This window comes from Taudactylus pleione, unplaced genomic scaffold (genome assembly GCF_031769625.1).
Source record: "Taudactylus pleione unplaced genomic scaffold, aTauple2 ptg000080l, whole genome shotgun sequence".
In the NCBI taxonomy this organism is placed as follows: domain Eukaryota; kingdom Metazoa; phylum Chordata; class Amphibia; order Anura; family Myobatrachidae; genus Taudactylus; species Taudactylus pleione.
Genome location: NW_028284482.1, coordinates 5,316,550 through 5,338,969, shown reverse-complemented (window position 1 = coordinate 5,338,969; position 22,420 = coordinate 5,316,550). Strand labels below are relative to the sequence as shown.

At 47.2% G+C, this 22,420-nt stretch overlaps 1 pseudogene; it reads right to left on the bottom strand.

The window, feature by feature from the left end:
* Window positions 1-300: 300 nt before the first annotated feature.
* Window positions 301-21,462, bottom strand: LOC148532266 (uncharacterized; annotated as a pseudogene).
* Between the last annotated feature and the right edge of the window lie 958 nt (window positions 21,463-22,420).

The window sequence follows — 22,420 nt, the reverse complement described above, 5'->3', positions numbered from 1 at the left end:
AAACAATATTTAAATTGATGTAATAGTACTACTACCTCTTAGCATAGTTGTAGGAAATTACAATATTTACATATTCAATAAAGAGCATTCCACTGGCGTCAGCAAAAAAATAGTGTACCACTATTAGTGCTAATATAGACATGCCCCCATATCAGTAAGAAAAGACCTATAAACACATCTGTCTAGAGTGTATATAGAAACTACCTACATCTAATTCCTCTTAATAATTAAATCCACAAGCTACATATAAAATCCCCCACAACTGTAAATGGGAGATAATAAATTGATGCAACACAGTTTCTACAAGAAAGCACTATATGTTAAATATTCATTGAGGCCCCGTGGAGATACAGTATCAAGTCTGTGGATCCACTGGGTCTCTAATTGAAGCAGTCTCTTGCCTCTGTCTCCCCCTCGTATGTCCTCTGGCACATGATCAATAATCACATATTTCAAAGTTGATAGACTATGTTTAGCTAACAAGAAGTGTCTTGCCACTGGCTGGTCTATATCTTTTTTATTACTATTATTAAGTGCTGCCCGGATGGCCGATCGGTGGAGGGCCATCCTTTCTTTAAAAGAGCGGATCGTTTTACCCACGTAGCATAAACCACATGGGCACTTGATCAGATAGACCACATAGATACTTGAGCATGTTAAGGGATAACGGATTGTAAACGTAACAACCCATATGAGGATGAAAAAAGACTTTAGTCTGAAGCATATAACTGCACGTAGTGCAGCCCAGACACTTGTAACACCCCCCCGGTTTTTTACGAGTATTGGAGGGTAATCTATTAGAAATGTCTGTTCTAACAATCATATCCCTCCGATTTTTTCCACGTCTATAGCACGACATAATCCTAGAGTGTCTAAGTTTTTTTAGGTCTTTATCCTGTTGTATTAAAGATCTAACTGATTGTTTAATCAGTTTGTCTGCCATGTTAAATTCATGAACCCAATGTAACCGTTCTGGGGGACTGTTACTATCTTGAACTGCACAGTTCAAGAGAGTAGCCCGTGGGATTAAATCAATTTTCCTTTTTGCTTCACATAAGGTTTTATCTGAATAGCCCCTCTCTTTAAATTTGGCCATCATTTCCAATAAGGATGACTCCAACAAACTTTTATCACTGGTAATCCGTTTTACCCGTAACAGTTGTGAATAGGGCAAACCCTGTTTTAAAGCAAAAGGATGATGACTCTGTGCTGATAGCAGCATATTTCTATCAGTCTCCTTGGAATATATGGAGGTCTGGATGTAATTATCTTGTATATAGATATTAACATCTAAAAAATTAATTTGTTGTGAACTCATCTGATATGTAAATTTGATCGGGCAATCAAGTGAGTTAATATATTTGATATGATCTTCAAACCTGCTTCTAGATCCCCTCCAGAATAACAAGATGAGCTCCGTCTTCCGGCTCCCTCCTCAGCATGTGACAGAGCGGACGGCGCGGGAGTGGGGATACAGGTAAGTTTTTATTTTTTATTTTTTTATTTGTGCAAGGGCCGGGGGCACTACTGGGGGGGTCTGCACTACTGGGGGGGGTCTGCTACTGGGGGGGGCTATACTACTGGGGGGGCCATACTACAGAGGGGCTATACTACTGGGGGGGGGTCTGCACTACTGGGGGGGGCTATACTACTGGGGGGGCCATACTACAGAGGGACCTGCTACTGGGGGGGGGGCTATACTACTGGGGGGGTCTGCTACTGGGAGGGCCATACTACTGGGGGGGATCTGCACTACTGGGGGGGGTCTGCTACTGGGGGGGGCTATACTACTGGGGGGCCATACTACAGAGGGGCCTGCTACTGGGGGGCTATACTACTGGGGGGGTCTGCACTACTGGGGGGGGTCTGCTAATGAGGGGGGCTATACTACTGGGGGGGCCATACTACAGAGGGGCCTGCTACTGGAGGGGCTATACTACTGGGGGGGTCTGCTACTGGGGGGGCCATACTACTGAGGGGCCTGCTACTGGGGGGGCCATACTACTGGGGGGGCTTACTACTACTGGGGGGGGCTGCTACTGGGGCAGCCTACTACAGGGGGGGCCATACTACAGGGGGGGCCCATACTACAGGGGGGGCTACTACTGGGGCAGCCTACTACTGGGGGGGCCATACTACTGGGGGGGCCATACTACTGGGGGGGCATACTACTGGGTGGCATGCTATTTGGGGGCATACTACTGGGGGGGCCTGCTAATGGGGGGCATGCTGCTGGGTGGCATGCTAATGGGGGGCATACTACTGGGGGGGCCTGCTAATGGGGGGCATACTACTGGGGGGCATTCTACTGGGGGCACTGCATAGTGGACCCTACTACTAAGGGGACTGCATAGGGGGCACCACTGCTGGGGGACATTGTGTAAGGGACACCGCTACTGTGGGCATTGTGTAAAAGGGTCACTACTGTGGGCATTGTGTAAAAGGGGCACTACTGTGTGTCGTAAAATAAATAAGAGACACTACTTTATGGTGTAATGTGAATCAGGCCCTATGTGCGGTGTAATGCTAATAAGATTGTGCACTGTGACTCCTAGGGCCATAGCCCACTTTGTAAACAAGTACTGTGACTCTGCTGGCCGTACCCCACTGGGTGGGTGCACTACTTTTCATTTCTGCCACTGCTGTGTGGCAATGTGTCATAGATGTGCTTTATACTGTGGTGTCTGTGTCGTTGTGCCGCTGCTTTGTCGCTTAGTAACCAGTCAGCTCACTGCAACCTTTGGCCAATAATGTTGAAAACAATATTATAAGCTGTGATATGGTCTAAATTGACTGGAAATTAATGTTATTGAGGTTAATAATACTCTAGGAAGAAAAAAAAGACCAATTTATGTGATTTTAGCTTTTTTTGTCAATTTTTGTAAAAAAATCCAAATCCAAATCCAAATCCAAAGCCAGTCACCGCAGTTTGGCAAATCCAAATCCAAAGCCGGACGACGAATTAGAACCAAATCCAAATCCGGCAAAAATGGTCCGGCGCACATCCCTAGATGTAGGTAGTTTCTATATACACTCTAGACAGATGTGTTTATAGGTCTTTTCTTACTGATATGGGGGCATGTCTATATTAGCACTAATAGTGGTACACTATTTTTTTGCTGACGCCAGTGGAATGCTCTTTAATGAATATGTAAATATTGTAATTTCCTACAACTATGCTAAGAAGTGGTAGTACTATTAAATCAATTTAAATATTGTTCTTAAGTTTTGAGATGATACATCGCTCTCTTTTAATGATGTTATCATTATACTATTCACCATCCGACTGTCCTCTGTATATTTCTTTTGTATTAGACACGTAGTGGTGTGTCGCTGGTTGCCATGGTTACGGACGCTGGTGGGGACCGGACCCCGGATGTTCACTTCCGGGAGTGACGTCGATGGTCGGAGGATGGTCCCGCCCGGTGCCCGAACATGGTGCGCGATCGGTGGTGGGTTCAGTCTTTGTAAACATGTATATAGTTAAGTGTTGTTTTTGTATTTCTCATATTCTTCCTGATGACGAATTAAACTCCGAAACGTTGAAGATTAATATGGTCTCATCGTTATTATCATTGTGAAATCCGATTGAGTGCCGCAGATTCTGTGCTCTACATACGTTTTCATTGCTGTGCACCACGGTATTTGCCTTTGATTAGGAGTGCCATTCTGTTGGACTATATATATATTAGGGGTGAGCGGGTTCGGATTTCTGAAATCCGAACCCCCCCGAGCCCCCCCGATCCGAGTCCGATCCGAGTCAGGCTCGACTTTTCCCGCCTGACTCGGATCTGAAATCGAGGCAAAACGTCATCATCCCGCCTTCCGAGTCTCGCGGGTTTTGGATCCTATATAAGGTACCCGCGTCGGCGCCATTTTCTCACTCGGCTGTGGACAGTGAAGAGGGAGGGTGGGAGTTAGGGCTGTGTAGTGTAGTGTAGTGTAGTGTAGTGCTGCTGTTGTCCACTACTTCAAAGTCCATAGGGGCTGGCTGTGTTGTGCTGTGCTGCTGTTGTTAATAGGGGCTGTGTCCACTACTTCAAAGTCCATAGGGGCTGGCTGGACTGTGTTGTGCAGTCAGTTCTCCATAGGGGCTGTGTCCACTCCAAAGTCCTGTGCAGTGTCCCAGTCCTAAAGGAGTGCTGTAGTGTTGTCCAGGGGGTGCTCTGTCCATCAGGGGTGCTCCCCCCAAGTGCTAAAAAAATAATATATTTTCTGTGTTTGTGAATTGTGTGCGCAGTAGCCGCACGTGCATCAACAAAGTAGTGCCAAGCGTGCGCCTGTGTCATAAGTAAAGGGCCGGCTGGCTTGACGGTTAAAGGGTGCTGTAACCCCCGAAAGTACACTCCAGTCCAAACCAAAAAAAAATTATTTTCTGTGTTTGTGAATTGTGTGCGCAGTAGCCGCACGTGCATCAACAAAGTAGTGCCAAGCGTGCGCCTGTGTCATAAGTAAAGGGCCGGCTGGCTTGACCGTTAAGGGTGCTGTAACCCCCGAAAGTACACTCCAGTCCAAACCAAAAAAAAAATTATTTTCTGTGTTTGTGAATTGTGTGCGCAGTAGCCGCACGTGCATCAACAAAGTAGTGCCAAGCGTGCGCCTGTGTCATAAGTAAAGGGCCGGCTGGCTTGACCGTTAAGGGTGCTGTAACCCCCGAAAGTACACTCCAGTCCAAACCAAAAAAAAAATTATTTTCTGTGTTTGTGAATTGTGTGCGCAGTAGCCGCACGTGCATCAACAAAGTAGTGCCAAGCGTGCACCTGTGTCATAAGTAAAGGGCCGGCTGGCTTGACCGTTAAGGGTGCTGTAACCCCCGAAAGTACACTCCAGTCCAAACCAAAAAAAAAATTATTTTCTGTGTTTGTGAATTGTGTGCGCAGTAGCCGCACGTGCATCAACAAAGTAGTGCCAAGCGTGCGCCTGTGTCATAAGTAAAGGGCCGGCTGGCTTGACCGTTAAAGGGTGCTGTAACCCCCAAAGTACACTCCAGTCCAAACCAAAAAAAAAATTATTTTCTGTGTTTGTGAATTGTGTGCGCAGTAGCCGCACGTGCATCAACAAAGTAGTGCCAAGCGTGCGCCTGTGTCATAAGTAAGGGGCCGGCTGGCTTGACCGTTAAGGGTGCTGTAACCCCCGAAAGTACACTCCAGTCCAAACCAAAAAAAAAATTATTTTCTGTGTTTGTGAATTGTGTGCGCAGTAGCCGCACGTGCATCAACAAAGTAGTGCCAAGCGTGCGCCTGTGTCATAAGTAAAGGGCCGGCTGGCTTGACCGTTAAAGGGTGCTGTAACCCCCAAAGTACACTCCAGTCCAAGCCAAAAAAAAAATTATTTTCTGTGTTTGTGAATTGTGTGCGCAGTAGCCGCACGTGCATCAACAAAGTAGTGCCAAGCGTGCGCCTGTGTCATAAGTAAAGGGCCGGCTGGCTTGACCGTTAAAGGGTGCTGTAACCCCCAAAGTACACTCCAGTCCAAGCCAAAAAAAAAATTATTTTCTGTGTTTGTGAATTGTGTGCGCAGTAGCCGCACGTGCATCAACAAAGTAGTGCCAAGCGTGCGCCTGTGTCATAAGTAAAGGGCCGGCTGGCTTGACCGTTAAGGGTGCTGTAACCCCCGAAAGTACACTCCAGTCCAAACCAAAAAAAAAAATATTTTCTGTGTTTGTGAATTGTGTGCGCAGTAGCCGCACGTGCATCAACAAAGTAGTGCCAAGCGTGCACCTGTGTCATAAGTAAAGGGCCGGCTGGCTTGACCGTTAAGGGTGCTGTAACCCCCGAAAGTACACTCCAGTCCAAACCAAAAAAAAAATTATTTTCTGTGTTTGTGAATTGTGTGCGCAGTAGCCGCACGTGCATCAACAAAGTAGTGCCAAGCGTGCGCCTGTGTCATAAGTAAAGGGCTGGCTGGCTTGACCGTTAAAGGGTGCTGTAACCCCCAAAGTACACTCCAGTCCAAACCAAAAAAAAAATTATTTTCTGTGTTTGTGAATTGTGTGCGCAGTAGCCGCACGTGCATCAACAAAGTAGTGCCAAGCGTGCGCCTGTGTCATAAGTAAAGGGCCGGCTGGCTTGACCGTTAAAGGGTGCTGTAACCCCCGAAAGTACACTCCAGTCCAAACCCAAAAAAAATTATTTTCTGTGTTTGTGAATTGTGTGCGCAGTAGCCGCACGTGTATCAACAAAGTAGTGCCAAGCGTGCACCTGTGTCATAAGTAAAGGGCCGGCTGGCTTGACCGTTAAGGGTGCTGTAACCCCCGAAAGTACACTCCAGTCCAAACCAAAAAAAAAATTATTTTCTGTGTTTGTGAATTGTGTGCGCAGTAGCCGCACGTGCATCAACAAAGTAGTGCCAAGCGTGCGCCTGTGTCATAAGTAAAGGGCCGGCTGGCTTGACCGTTAAAGGGTGCTGTAACCCCCGAAAGTACACTCCAGTCCAAACCAAAAAAAAATTATTTTCTGTGTTTGTGAATTGTGTGCGCAGTAGCCGCACGTGCATCAACAAAGTAGTGCCAAGCGTGCGCCTGTGTCATAAGTAAAGGGCCGGCTGGCTTGACCGTTAAGGGTGCTGTAACCCCCGAAAGTACACTCCAGTCCAAACCAAAAAAAAAATTACTTTCTGTGTTTGTGAATTGTGTGCGCAGTAGCCGCACGTGCATCAACAAAGTAGTGCCAAGCGTGCACCTGTGTCATAAGTAAAGGGCCGGCTGGCTTGACCGTTAAAGGGTGCTGTAACCCCCGAAAGTACACTCCAGTCCAAACCAAAAAAAAATTATTTTCTGTGTTTGTGAATTGTGTGCGCAGTAGCCGCACGTGCATCAACAAAGTAGTGCCAAGCGTGCGCCTGTGTCATAAGTAAAGGGCCGGCTGGCTTGACCGTTAAGGGTGCTGTAACCCCCGAAAGTACACTCCAGTCCAAACCAAAAAAAAATTATTTTCTGTGTTTGTGAATTGTGTGCGCAGTAGCCGCACGTGCATCAACAAAGTAGTGCCAAGCGTGCGCCTGTGTCATAAGTAAAGGGCCGGCTGGCTTGACCGTTAAAGGGTGCTGTAACCCCCGAAAGTACACTCCAGTCCAAACCAAAAAAAAATTATTTTCTGTGTTTGTGAATTGTGTGCGCAGTAGCCGCACGTGCATCAACAAAGTAGTGCCAAGCGTGCGCCTGTGTCATAAGTAAAGGGCCGGCTGGCTTGACCGTTAAAGGGTGCTGTAACCCCCGAAAGTACACTCCAGTCCAAACCAAAAAAAAATTATTTTCTGTGTTTGTGAATTGTGTGCGCAGTAGCCGCACGTGCATCAACAAAGTAGTGCCAAGCGTGCGCCTGTGTCATAAGTAAAGGGCCGGCTGGCTTGACCGTTAAGGGTGCTGTAACCCCCGAAAGTACACTCCAGTCCAAACCAAAAAAAAAATTATTTTCTGTGTTTGTGAATTGTGTGCGCAGTAGCCGCACATGCATCAACAAAGTAGTGCCAAGCGTGCGCCTGTGTCATAAGTAAAGGGCCGGCTGGCTTGACCGTTAAAGGGTGCTGTAACCCTCAAAGTACACTCCAGTCCAAACCAAAAAAAAAATTATTTTCTGTGTTTAGCCGCACGTATATATCAAATCGATATAACATAAATGGAGGACCAAACTTTCTCAGATAAAAATAAAATAGAGAAAGATCAAGAACCACTTCCTCCTAGTGCTGAAGCTGCTGCCACTAGTCATGACATAGACGATAACATGCCATCAACGTCGTCTGCCAAGGCCGATGCCCAATGTCATAGTAGAGGGCACATACAATCCCAAATGGCAAAGTTCAGGAAAATGACCTTGAAAAAGACATTTAAATCAGCTGAAGAGAAACGTAAACTTGCCAATATGCCATTTACGACACGGAGTGGCAAGGAACGGCTAAGGTCGATCCCTAGTATGTTCATGACTAGTGGTTCAGCTTCACATGACGATGGAAGCCCTCCTCCCACTAAAAAAATCAAAAGAGTTAAGCTGGCAAAAGCACAGCGAAGAACTGTGCTTTCTTAGAAGATATCACAAATCCCCAAGGAGAGTCCAAGTGTGGTGGTGGTTGCGATGCCTGACCTTCCCAGCACTGGACGGGAAGAGGTGGCTCTTTCCACCATTTGCACGCCCCCTGCAAGTGCTGAAAGGAGCACCCACAGTCCACTTGCTGATATGCAAATTGAAGATGTCACTGTTGAAGTACAACAGGATGAGGATACTGGTGTAGCTGGCGCTGAGGAGGAAGTTGGCGAGGAGGATTCTGATGGTGATGTGGTTTGTTTAAATCAGGCTCCGGGGGAGACAGTTGTTGTCCGTGGGATGAAAAAGCCCATCACGGTCATGCCTGGGCAGAAGACCAAACATTCCACCTCTTTGGTCTGGCAATATTTCTATCCAAATCCGGACAACAACTGTCTTGCCATATGTACCATATGTAAAGGTGAAATAAGTAGGGGTAGGGACGTCAACCACCTAGGAACATCCTCCCTTATACGGCACCTGCAGCGCGTTCATAAAAAGTTACTGTCAAGTTCAGAAACTTTGGCTAAGACCGTAAGCAGTCCAGGGACACCTAAATCCCGTTGTCCTGTTGTATCCAAGCGCCTGCAAACCACACCGTCAACTCCCTCCTCGTCAATTTCCTCCTTAGTCAGGATCGGAAGTAGTCCTGCAGGCCATGTCACTGGCATGACTGACTCTCCTATCCGGGATTCCTCTGGAGGATCCTGCATTGCTACGCCTACTGCTGCCGCTGCTGCTGTTGCTGCTGCTGGGAGTCGTTCATCATCCCAGAGAGGAAGTAGGAACACCACTACTTTTACTAAACAATTGACCCTCCAACAGTCCTTAGCGAGGAGGATGAAGTACGACAGCAGTCATCCTGAAGCAAAACGTATAACTGAGGCCTTGACTGCTATGTTGGTGTTAGACGTGCGTCCGGTATCCGCCATTAGTGCAGTGGGATTTAGACAATTGATGGAGGTAGTGTGTCCCCGGTTCCAAATCCTGTCTAGATTCCACTTCACTAGGCAGGCGATACCGAGACTGTACAGAAACGTCAGAAAAAGTGTCCTCAGTGTCCTGAAAAATGCCGTTGTACACAATGTCCACTTAACCACGGACATGTGGACAAGTGGAACAGGGCAGACTAAGGACTATATGACTGTGACAGCCCACTGGGTAGATGTATCACCTTACGCAGCAACAGCAGCAGCGTCACCAGTAGCAGCATCTCAGAAATGCCAGCTCGTTACAAGGCAGGCTACGCTGTGTATCACCGGTTTCAGTAAGAGGCAGACCGCCGACAACCTCTTAGAGAAACTGAGGGAAATCATCGCCCAGTGGCTTACCCCACTTAGACTCTCCTGGGGATTTGTGATATCTGACAACGCCACCAATATTGTGCGGGCATTACATCTGGGCAAATTCCAGCACGTCCCATGTTTTGCTCACACAATAAACTTGGTGGTGCAGAATTTTCTGAAAAGCGACAGGGGCGTGCAGGAGACGCTTTGGGTGGCCCGAAAAATTTCTGGCCACTTTCACCATTCAGCGACTGCGTGCCGAAGACTGGAGCGCCAGCAAACACTCTTGAACCTGCCCCGCCATCACCTGAAGCAAGAGGTTGTGACGCGGTGGAACTCAACCCTCTATATGCTTCAGAGGATGGAGGAGCAGCAAAAGGCCATACAAGCCTATACATCCACCTATGACATAGGCAAAGGAGGGGGTATGCACCTGACTCAAGCGCAGTGGAGAATGATTTCCGTGTTGTGCAAGGTTCTCCAGCCCTTCGAACTTGCCACACGTGAAGTCAGTTCAGACACTGCCAGCTTGAGTCAGGTCATTCCCCTCATCAGGCTTTTGCAGAAGCAGCTGGAGAAAGTGAAGGAGGAGCTAAGACGGAGCGATTCCGCTCGGCATGTGGGACTTGTGGATGAAGCCCTTCATTCGCTTTGCCAGGATTCCAGGGTGGTCAATCTGTTGAAATCAGACCACTACGTTTTGGCCACCGTGCTCGATCCTAGGTTTAAAGCCTATGTGGTGTCTCTCTTTCCGGCCGACACAAGCCTGCAGAGGTGCAAAGACCTGCTGGTGAACACACTGTCAGCTGAAGCGGAACGTGACACGTCAACGGCTCCTTCTTCATTTTCTCCTGCAACTGGGGCTGCCAGGAAAAAACTTAGGTATCCTAAGCAACCCGCTGGCGGTGATGCAGGGCAGGCAGGACCAAGTTTGGACATCTGGTCCGGACTGAAGGACCTGGCAACAATTTCTGACATGTCTACTGTCACTGCATATGATACTGTCACCATTGACAGAATGGTGGAGGATTACATCGGTGACAGCATCCAAGTAGGCATGGCAGACAGTCCATACCTGTACTGGCAGGAAAAAGAGGCAATTTGGAGGCCCCTGTACAAACTGGCTCTATTTTACCTGAGTTGCCCCCCCTCCAGTGTGTACTCCGAAAGAGTGTTTAGTGCAGCCGGGAACCTTGTCAGCGAAAGGCGTAGGAGGTTGCTTCCACAGAATGTGGAGAAGATGATGTTCATCAAAATGAATTATCAGCTCTTCCAGGGAGACCAGCCTCCAGAAGGTACAGAGGGACCTGTGGTGGTGGATTCAAGTGGGGACGAGTTAATACTTTGTGAGGATGAGGATGTACACACTGAAGAGGGTGAGGAATCGGTGGATGAGGAGGATGAGGATGACATCTTGCCTCCATAGAGCCAGTTTGTGCAGGGACACATTAATTGCCAGCTTGTTTTGTGGGGGCCCAAACGAACCAATCATTTCAGCCACAGTTGTGTGGCAGACCCTGGCGCTGAAATGATTGGTTTGTTAAAGTGTGCATGTCCTGTTTATACAACATAAGGGTGGGTGGGAGGGCCCAAGGACAATTCCATCTTGCACCTCTTTTTTTTCTTAGCATTATGTACAGTTTGGGGCCTAGTTTTTCAAACTGCCATCCTGTCTGCCACTGCAGTTTCACGCCTATTTATATATATTAATCCATGACACATTCAATGATGCACATTTGCACACACATATATACATGCCTACACATAGACAATCACATGTGAATTCACATGCGTACACATAGACGCTTACATGCATTCTCACTAGGGGTGTGCACCGGCCACTTTTCGTGTTTTGTGTTTTGGTTTTGGATCTGGATCTTTCTTCGTGTTTTGGATCTGGATTGGTTTTGCCAAAACCACCCTTCCGTGTTTTGGGTTCTGGGTTTTGTGTTTTGGATCTGTATTTTTTTTTAAAAAAGCATAAAAACAGCTAAAATCACAGAATTTGTTGGTTTCTCTGCTCCTATGCTATTATTAACCTCAATAACCTTAATTTCCACTCATTTCCAGTCTATTCTGAACACCTCACACCTCACAATAGTGTTTTCATGTCCAAAAGGTTGCACCGAGGTAGCTGGATGACTATGCTAAGCGACACGAGTGGGCGGCACAAACACGTGACCCATCTAGGATTGACACTGCAGTGGCAGACAGGATGGCAGTTAGAAAAACTAGGCCCCAAACTGTACATAATGCAAAGAAAAAAAAGAAGTGCAAGATGGAATTGTCCTTGGGCCCTCCCACCCACCCTTATGTTGTATAAACAGGACATGCACACTTTAACAAATCAATCATTTCAGCGCCAGGGTCTGCCACACAACTGTGGCTGAAATGATTGGTTCGTTTGGGCCCCCACAAAACAAGCTGGCAATTAATGTGTCCCTGCACAAACTGGCTCTACGGAGGCAAGATGTCATCCTCATCCTCCTCATCCACCGATTCCTCACCCTCTTCAGTGTGTACATCCTCATCCTCACAAAGTATTAACTCGTCCCCACTTGAATCCACCACCACAGGTCCCTCTGTACCTTCTGGAGGCTGGTCTCCCTGGAAGAGCTGATAATTCATTTTGATGAACATCATCTTCTCCACATTCTGTGGAAGCAACCTCCTACGCCTTTCGCTGACAAGGTTCCCGGCTGCACTAAACACTCTTTCGGAGTACACACTGGAGGGGGGGCAACTCAGGTAAAATAGAGCCAGCTTGTACAGGGGCCTCCAAATTGCCTTTTTCCTGCCAGTACAGGTATGGACTGTCTGACATGCCTACTTGGATGCTGTCACCGATGTAATCCTCCACCATTCTGTCAATGGTGACAGTATCATATGCAGTGACAGTAGACATGTCAGAAATTGTTGCCAGGTCCTTCAGTCCGGACCAGATGTCCAAACTTGGTCCTGCCTGCCCTGCATCACCGCCAGCGGGTTGCTTAGGATACCTAAGTTTTTTCCTGGCAGCCCCAGTTGCGGGAGAAAATGAAGAAGGAGCCGTTGACGTGTCACGTTCCGCTTCAGCTGACAGTGTGTTCACCAGCAGGTCTTTGCACCTCTGCAGGCTTGTGTCGGCCGGAAAGAGAGACACCACATAGGCTTTAAACCTAGGATCAAGGACGGTGGCCAAAATGTAGTGGTCTGATTTCAACAGATTGACCACCCTGGAATCCTGGCAAAGCGAATGAAGGGCTTCATCCACAAGTCCCACATGCCGAGCAGAATCGCTCCGTCTTAGCTCCTCCTTCACTTTCTCCAGCTGCTTCTGCAAAAGCCTGATGAGGGGAATGACCTGACTCAAGCTGGCTGTGTCTGAACTGACTTCACGTGTGGCAAGTTCGAAGGGCTGGAGAACCTTGCACAACACGGAAATCATTCTCCACTGCGCTTGAGTCAGGTGCATACCCCCTCCTTTGCCTATGTCATAGGTGGATGTATAGGCTTGTATGGCCTTTTGCTGCTCCTCCATCCTCTGAAGCATATAGAGGGTTGAGTTCCACTGCGTCACAACCTCTTGCTTCAGGTGATGGCGGGTCAGGTTCAAGAGTGTTTGCTGGCGCTCCAGTCTTCGGCACGCAGTCGCTGAATGGCGAAAGTGGCCAGAAATTTTTCGGGCCACCCAAAGCGTCTCCTGCACGCCCCTGTCGCTTTTCAGAAAATTCTGCACCACCAAGTTTATTGTGTGAGCAAAACATGGGACGTGCTGGAATTTGCCCAGATGTAATGCCCGCACAATATTGGTGGCGTTGTCAGATATCACAAATCCCCAGGAGAGTCTAAGTGGGGTAAGCCACTGGGCGATGATTTCCCTCAGTTTCTCTAAGAGGTTGTCGGCGGTCTGCCTCTTACTGAAACCGGTGATACACAGCGTAGCCTGCCTTGTAACGAGCTGGCGTTTCTGAGATGCTGCTACTGGTGACGCTGCTGCTGTTGCTGCGTAAGGTGATACATCTACCCAGTGGGCTGTCACAGTCATATAGTCCTTAGTCTGCCCTGTTCCACTTGTCCACATGTCCGTGGTTAAGTGGACATTGTGTACAACGGCATTTTTCAGGACACTGAGGACACTTTTTCTGACGTTTCTGTACAGTCTCGGTATCGCCTGCCTAGTGAAGTGGAATCTAGACGGGATTTGGAACCGGGGACACACTACCTCCATCAATTGTCTAAATCCCACTGCACTAATGGCGGATACCGGACGCACGTCTAACACCAACATAGCAGTCAAGGCCTCAGTTATACGTTTTGCTTCAGGATGACTGCTGTCGTACTTCATCCTCCTCGCTAAGGACTGTTGGAGGGTCAATTGTTTAGTAAAAGTAGTGGTGTTCCTACTTCCTCTCTGGGATGATGAACGACTCCCAGCAGCAGCAACAGCAGCAGCGGCAGCAGTAGGCGTAGCAATGCAGGATCCTCCAGAGGAATCCCGGATAGGAGAGTCAGTCATGCCAGTGACATGGCCTGCAGGACTACTTCCGATCCTGACTAAGGAGGAAATTGACGAGGAGGGAGTTGACGGTGTGGTTTGCAGGCGCTTGGATACAACAGGACAACGGGATTTAGGTGTCCCTGGACTGCTTACGGTCTTAGCCAAAGTTTCTGAACTTGACAGTAACTTTTTATGAACGCGCTGCAGGTGCCGTATAAGGGAGGATGTTCCTAGGTGGTTGACGTCCCTACCCCTACTTATTTCACCTTTACATATGGTACATATGGCAAGACAGTTGTTGTCCGGATTTGGATAGAAATATTGCCAGACCAAAGAGGTGGAATGTTTGGTCTTCTGCCCAGGCATGACCGTGATGGGCTTTTTCATCCCACGGACAACAACTGTCTCCCCCGGAGCCTGATTTAAACAAACCACATCACCATCAGAATCCTCCTCGCCAACTTCCTCCTCAGCGCCAGCTACACCAGTATCCTCATCCTGTTGTACTTCAACAGTGACATCTTCAATTTGCATATCAGCAAGTGGACTGTGGGTGCTCCTTTCAGCACTTGCAGGGGGCGTGCAAATGGTGGAAAGAGCCACCTCTTCCCGTCCAGTGCTGGGAAGGTCGGGCATCGCAACCACCACCACACTTGGACTCTCCTTGGGGATTTGTGATATCTTCTTAGAAAGCACAGTTCTTCGCTGTGCTTTTGCCAGCTTAACTCTTTTGATTTTTTTAGTGGGAGGAGGGCTTCCATCGTCATGTGAAGCTGAACCACTAGTCATGAACATACTAGGGATCGACCTTAGCCGTTCCTTGCCACTCCGTGTCGTAAATGGCATATTGGCAAGTTTACGTTTCTCTTCAGCTGATTTAAATGTCTTTTTCAAGGTCATTTTCCTGAACTTTGCCATTTGGGATTGTATGTGCCCTCTACTATGACATTGGGCATCGGCCTTGGCAGACGACGTTGATGGCATGTTATCGTCTATGTCATGACTAGTGGCAGCAGCTTCAGCACTAGGAGGAAGTGGTTCTTGATCTTTCTCTATTTTATTTTTATCGGAGAAAGTTTGGTCCTCCATTTATGTTATATCGATTTGATATATACGTGCGGCTAAACACAGAAAATAATTTTTTTTTTGGTTTGGACTGGAGTGTACTTTCGGGGCTTACAGCACCCTTAACGGTCAAGCCAGCCGGCCCTTTACTTATGACACAGGCGCACGCTTGGCACTACTTTGTTGATGCACGTGCGGCTACTGCGCACACAATTCACAAACACAGAAAATAATTTTTTTTTTGGTTTGGACTGGAGTGTACTTTCGGGGGTTACAGCACCCTTAACGGTCAAGCCAGCTGGCCCTTTACTTATGATACAGGCGCACGCTTGGCACTACTTTGTTGATGCACGTGCGGCTACTACGCACACAATTCACAAACACAGAAAATAATTTTTTTTTTGGTTTGGACTGGAGTGTACTTTCGGGGGTTACAGCACCCTTAACGGTCAAGCCAGCCGGCCCTTTACTTATGACACAGGCGCACGCTTGGCACTACTTTGTTGATGCACGTGCGGCTACTGCGCACACAATTCACAAACACAGAAAATAATTTTTTTTTTGGTTTGGACTGGAGTGTACTTTCGGGGGTTACAGCACCCTTAACGGTCAAGCCAGCCGGCCCTTTACTTATGACACAGGCGCACGCTTGGCACTACTTTGTTGATGCACGTGCGGCTACTGCGCACACAATTCACAAACACAGAAAATAATTTTTTTTTTGGTTTGGACTGGAGTGTACTTTCGGGGGCTACAGCACCCTTAACGGTCAAGCCAGCCGGCCCTTTACTTATGACACAGGCGCACGCTTGGCACTACTTTGTTGATGCACGTGCGGCTACTGCGCACACAATTCACAAACACAGAAAATAATTTTTTTTTTGGTTTGGACTGGAGTGTACTTTGGGGGTTACAGCACCCTTTAATGGTCAAGCCAGCCGGCCCTTTACTTATGACACAGGCGCACGCTTGGCACTACTTTGTTGATGCATATGCGGCTACTGCGCACACAATTCACAAACACAGAAAATAATTTTTTTTTTGGTTTGGACTGGAGTGTACTTTCGGGGGTTACAGCACCCTTAACGGTCAAGCCAGCCGGCCCTTTACTTATGACACAGGCGCACGCTTGGCACTACTTTGTTGATGCACGTGCGGCTACTGCGCACACAATTCACAAACACAGAAAATAATTTTTTTTTTGGTTTGGACTGGAGTGTACTTTCGGGGGTTACAGCACCCTTAACGGTCAAGCCAGCCGGCCCTTTACTTATGACACAGGCGCACGCTTGGCACTACTTTGTTGATGCACGTGCGGCTACTGCGCACACAATTCACAAACACAGAAAATAATTTTTTTTTTGGTTTGGACTGGAGTGTACTTTCGGGGGATACAGCACCCTTTAACGGTCTAGCCAGCCGGCCCTTTACTTATGACACAGGCGCACGCTTGGCACTACTTTGTTGATGCACGTGCGGCTACTGCGCACACAATTCACAAACACAGAAAATAATTTTTTTTTTGGTTTGGACTGGAGTGTACTTTGTGGGTTACAGCACCCTTTAATGGTCAAGCCAGCCGGCCCTTTACTTATGACACAGGTGCACGCTTGGCACTACTTTGTTGATGCATATGCGGCTACTGCGCACACAATTCACAAACACAGAAAATAATTTTTTTTTTGGTTTGGACTGGAGTGTACTTTCGGGGGTTACAGCACCCTTAACGGTCAAGCCAGCCGGCCCTTTACTTATGACACAGGCGCACGCTTGGCACTACTTTGTTGATGCACGTGCGGCTACTGCGCACACAATTCACAAACACAGAAAATAATTTTTTTTTTGGTTTGGACTGGAGTGTACTTTCGGGGGATACAGCACCCTTTAACGGTCTAGCCAGCCGGCCCTTTACCTATGACACAGGCGCACGCTTGGCACTACTTTGTTGATGCACGTGCGGCTACTGCGCACACAATTCACAAACACAGAAAATAATTTTTTTTTTGGTTTGGACTGGAGTGTACTTTGGGGGTTACAGCACCCTTTAATGGTCAAGCCAGCCGGCCCTTTACTTATGACACAGGCGCACGCTTGGCACTACTTTGTTGATGCATATGCGGCTACTGCGCACACAATTCACAAACACAGAAAATAATTTTTTTTTGGTTTGGACTGGAGTGTACTTTCGGGGGTTACAGCACCCTTAACGGTCAAGCCAGCCGGCCCTTTACTTATGACACAGGCGCACGCTTGGCACTACTTTGTTGATGCACGTGCGGCTACTGCGCACACAATTCACAAACACAGAAAATAATTTTTTTTTTGGTTTGGACTGGAGTGTACTTTCGGGGGATACAGCACCCTTTAACGGTCTAGCCAGCCGGCCCTTTACTTATGACACAGGCGCACGCTTGGCACTACTTTGTTGATGCACGTGCGGCTACTGCGCACACAATTCACAAACACAGAAAATAATTTTTTTTTTGGTTTGGACTGGAGTGTACTTTGGGGGTTACAGCACCCTTAACGGTCAAGCCAGCCGGCCCTTTACTTATGACACAGGCGCACGCTTGGCACTAGTTTGTTGATGCACGTGCGGCTACTGCGCACACAATTCACAAACACAGAAAATAATTTTTTTTTTGGTTTGGACTGGAGTGTACTTTCGGGGGTTACAGCACCCTTAACGGTCAAGCCAGCCGGCCCTTTACTTATGACACAGGCGCACGCTTGGCACTACTTTGTTGATGCACGTGCGGCTACTGCGCACACAATTCACAAACACAGAAAATAATTTTTTTTTTGGTTTGGACTGGAGTGTACTTTCGGGGGATACAGCACCCTTTAACGGTCTAGCCAGCCGGCCCTTTACTTATGACACAGGCGCACGCTTGGCACTACTTTGTTGATGCACGTGCGGCTACTGCGCACACAATTCACAAACACAGAAAATAATTTTTTTTTTGGTTTGGACTGGAGTGTACTTTGTGGGTTACAGCACCCTTTAATGGTCAAGCCAGCCGGCCCTTTACTTATGACACAGGTGCACGCTTGGCACTACTTTGTTGATGCATATGCGGCTACTGCGCACACAATTCACAAACACAGAAAATATTTTTTTTTTTGGTTTGGACTGGAGTGTACTTTCGGGGGTTACAGCACCCTTAACGGTCAAGCCAGCCGGCCCTTTACTTATGACACAGGCGCACGCTTGGCACTACTTTGTTGATGCACGTGCGGCTACTGCGCACACAATTCACAAACACAGAAAATAAATTTTTTTTTGGTTTGGACTGGAGTGTACTTTCGGGGGATACAGCACCCTTTAACGGTCTAGCCAGCCGGCCCTTTACTTATGACACAGGCGCACGCTTGGCACTACTTTGTTGATGCACGTGCGGCTACTGCGCACACAATTCACAAACACAGAAAATAATTTTTTTTTTGGTTTGGACTGGAGTGTACTTTGGGGGTTACAGCACCCTTTAATGGTCAAGCCAGCCGGCCCTTTACTTATGACACAGGCGCACGCTTGGCACTACTTTGTTGATGCATATGCGGCTACTGCGCACACAATTCACAAACACAGAAAATAATTTTTTTTTGGTTTGGACTGGAGTGTACTTTCGGGGGTTACAGCACCCTTAACGGTCAAGCCAGCCGGCCCTTTACTTATGACACAGGCGCACGCTTGGCACTACTTTGTTGATGCACGTGCGGCTACTGCGCACACAATTCACAAACACAGAAAATAATTTTTTTTTTGGTTTGGACTGGAGTGTACTTTCGGGGGATACAGCACCCTTTAACGGTCTAGCCAGCCGGCCCTTTACTTATGACACAGGCGCACGCTTGGCACTACTTTGTTGATGCACGTGCGGCTACTGCGCACACAATTCACAAACACAGAAAATAATTTTTTTTTTGGTTTGGACTGGAGTGTACTTTGGGGGTTACAGCACCCTTTAATGGTCAAGCCAGCCGGCCCTTTACTTATGACACAGGCGCACGCTTGGCACTACTTTGTTGATGCATATGCGGCTACTGCGCACACAATTCACAAACACAGAAATTTTTTTTTATTTTTTGGTTTGGACTGGAGTGTACTTTCGGGGGTTACAGCACCCTTAACGGTCAAGCCAGCCGGCCCTTTACTTATGACACAGGCGCACGCTTGGCACTACTTTGTTGATGCACGTGCGGCTACTGCGCACACAATTCACAAACACAGAAAATATTTTTTTTTTTGGTTTGGACTGGAGTGTACTTTCGGGGGATACAGCACCCTTTAACGGTCTAGCCAGCCGGCCCTTTACTTATGACACAGGCGCACGCTTGGCACTACTTTGTTGATGCACGTGCGGCTACTGCGCACACAATTCACAAACACAGAAAATAATTTTTTTTTTGGTTTGGACTGGAGTGTACTTTGGGGGTTACAGCACCCTTTAATGGTCAAGCCAGCCGGCCCTTTACTTATGACACAGGCGCACGCTTGGCACTACTTTGTTGATGCATATGCGGCTACTGCGCACACAATTCACAAACACAGAAAATAATTTTTTTTTTGGTTTGGACTGGAGTGTACTTTCGGGGGTTACAGCACCCTTAACGGTCAAGCCAGCCGGCCCTTTACTTATGACACAGGCGCACGCTTGGCACTACTTTGTTGATGCACGTGCGGCTACTGCGCACACAATTCACAAACACAGAAAATATATTATTTTTTTAGCACTTGGGGGGAGCACCCCTGATGGACAGAGCACCCCCTGGACAACACTTCAGCACCCCTTTAGGACTGGGACACTGCACAGGACTTTGGAGTGGACACAGCCCCTATGGAGAACTGACTGCACAGCACAGTCCAGCCAGCCCCTATGGACTTTGAAGTAGTGGACACAGCCCCTATTAACAACAGCAGCACAGCACAACACAGCCAGCCCCTATGGACTTTGAAGTAGTGGACAACAGCAGCACTACACTACACTACACTACACAGCCCTAACTCCCACCCTCCCTCTTCACTGTCCACAGCCGAGTGAGAAAATGGCGCCGACGTGTGTACCTTATATAGGATCCAAAACCCGCGAGACTCGGAAGGCGGGAAGATGACGTTTTGCCTCGATTTCAGATCCGAGTCAGGCGGGAAAAGTCGAGCCTGACTCGGATCGGACTCGGATCGGGGGGGCTCGGGGGGGTTCGGATTTCAGAAATCCGAACCCGCTCACCCCTAATTCTCACATACATATACATAGTTACTATTTCAATATAATGATGCACAACACACACAAAATCATTATGGTGTAAAATGTATATATATGATATTTAAGATATAGAACTTAGTAGACATGTCGTGTTTGGTATCATACTGACACCCTGTTTAATTCCAGATATCCAAATCTATCGGCGAAGGAGTCGCATCTTGCATTCGGTGGTTATGGATTATGGGGAATTATTGGTTAGAATGTGTACTCTGGGCCTGATTCAGAGCCGGACGCTATTTGCGCTCGCTCGTTCTGAAAAAGGGGACGGCTATTTAAATTGAGCGCTCGCTCTTTGCGGTCTGTTGACGCCTCTATGCCTGAGCGAGCGAATTAAACATGCGCTCGCTATTTTGTAAAAACGCCTCCTGGCCGCTCGCATCCTACGTCATCTCTGCTATTTATTTGATTAATCGAGTACATCGAAAGGCATCTGAACTGCTCGCAGTGCTTGTGGTTGGATTTTCCTACCGCAATCATGCGAACAGTTCAGGCTAAGAAACAACCAAGTGACTTGGTTGATGATGCTGCTTTGTTAATTATGCACACCGTTAAAACGCCCATTTTGACCGTTTGGCACGCCTGCGTTCGGATCACCACTCCCTGTTTTCAAACACCTTCCCCTGTTACCACCCACAAACGCCTCATACTGTCACTCAAATTAGCAGGCACTCGCTATTTTGCGAGCGCTTGATTTCCAACCGCAATGACTGGTTGGCGCATGCGCATTACGACCCATACGCATGCGCAGATGTGCGAACATCACTCGGAGCGAACGAGCGGCCGCTTATGAGCGGCTCTGAATCAGGCCCTCTGTATGTAGTGTCTTAACCAGTCTTAACTCGTTTGGAGGGATGGACCATATCCCTGTTGTCACCATATGAACTGTCCTATGGCCTGCATCGTACCAATCTAGTACATTCTATAAAATGCTAGCTTGTATTTGACTGGTTGCTTTGTGCAATGCCTCCACTTGTCCTCTTTAGAAGTTTTAATAAATCTCCCCCTCTCTGTTACTATCCAGTTTTGTTTTATTACTGTATTATACATTGTATGGCACTAATAGTGTGCTGGTGCTATATAAATGTTGATGATGATAATAATAATAATAATAATAATAATAATAATAATAATAATAATAATATACTATTAAATAATCAGGGGAGCATAACTGTTAGTGGATTCATCAGTGACTGCATTGCAAATGATTGACTCAAATTATCATGAATAAAGCACATAACAAAAGAGTAATTCCCAGCATATTTATAGTGAGCTTGCTTGCGTAGGCAATGTATATGAACTCAGTTATTTATTGACAGAAATCACTGACATTCCAGGTCAAAATTTTCCATCTTTATAAACTTAAATATCCCACACTGAGAAAGACACTGTTTATTTTTCTTATTTTAATAAGTGATGCATGTAAGAAATGGTTGGCTAGCTTTTCAGTGATTATACTGTTCATTATAACTAACTTGCTGAGAGTTATTTATCATTTATGGTTGTGACTAACACCTCTGCAAAATGCTCAGTGTTTCTTGCCCCAGGCTTTCTCCTACAAGTGTGCGTTCCTGGCAGATCTGCCTCAGCGGTGAGATCTGTGCACTGTAAGTCCCACAGTCACTTTCAGCAATGTTTGCAAGGCTAAGGTGACTATTAATGTTCATAGTAGTATTTCTGCAGTCTATGCAGCTGTAAAGCGCTCAGATACTCTATTTATAGTGGGTTTACATTGGCAAGTCTTATCGAGGCGTTTAGTTGTTTTATAAAAGACCATATGAAAGTACACTACTTATAAATATTTTATCTACTTTGACCTTTTTTCTTGTTTGTAAATTGCCTTTTCCCTGGTGGATGCAGCTTATATCGTTTGCAACATTGACACAAATGGGTAAATTTACTAAAGTGATAATTTTTAGAAGTGGAGATGTTGCCCATAGCAACCAATCAGATCCATGCAATTATCTCATAGAAGGTGCTAGTTAAATGTTAAGTAGACTCGACTTCTAAAAACTCTCACTTTAGTAAATATACCCCATATTGTTAAAAAGTCGAAGTGGGGTGGTATACGGCGGTATGACATACCGCCACTTCCCGACCCCACTTAATTTTAGCCGCAGAAAAGAATGCACCAGCGCTGGGATGCAGTATGGCATCCCAGTGCTGGAACAGCGGCGGAAATGTGTAGAGATGTGGGACACATCTCGATCGGCGGCAGTGGACACGCTGGCATGTAGCCGGGACAAAGCGTCCGGTCCCGGCTACAGTCAGCACACACTGGCCGCCAGCCAATCGCAAGGCTCGCGGCCG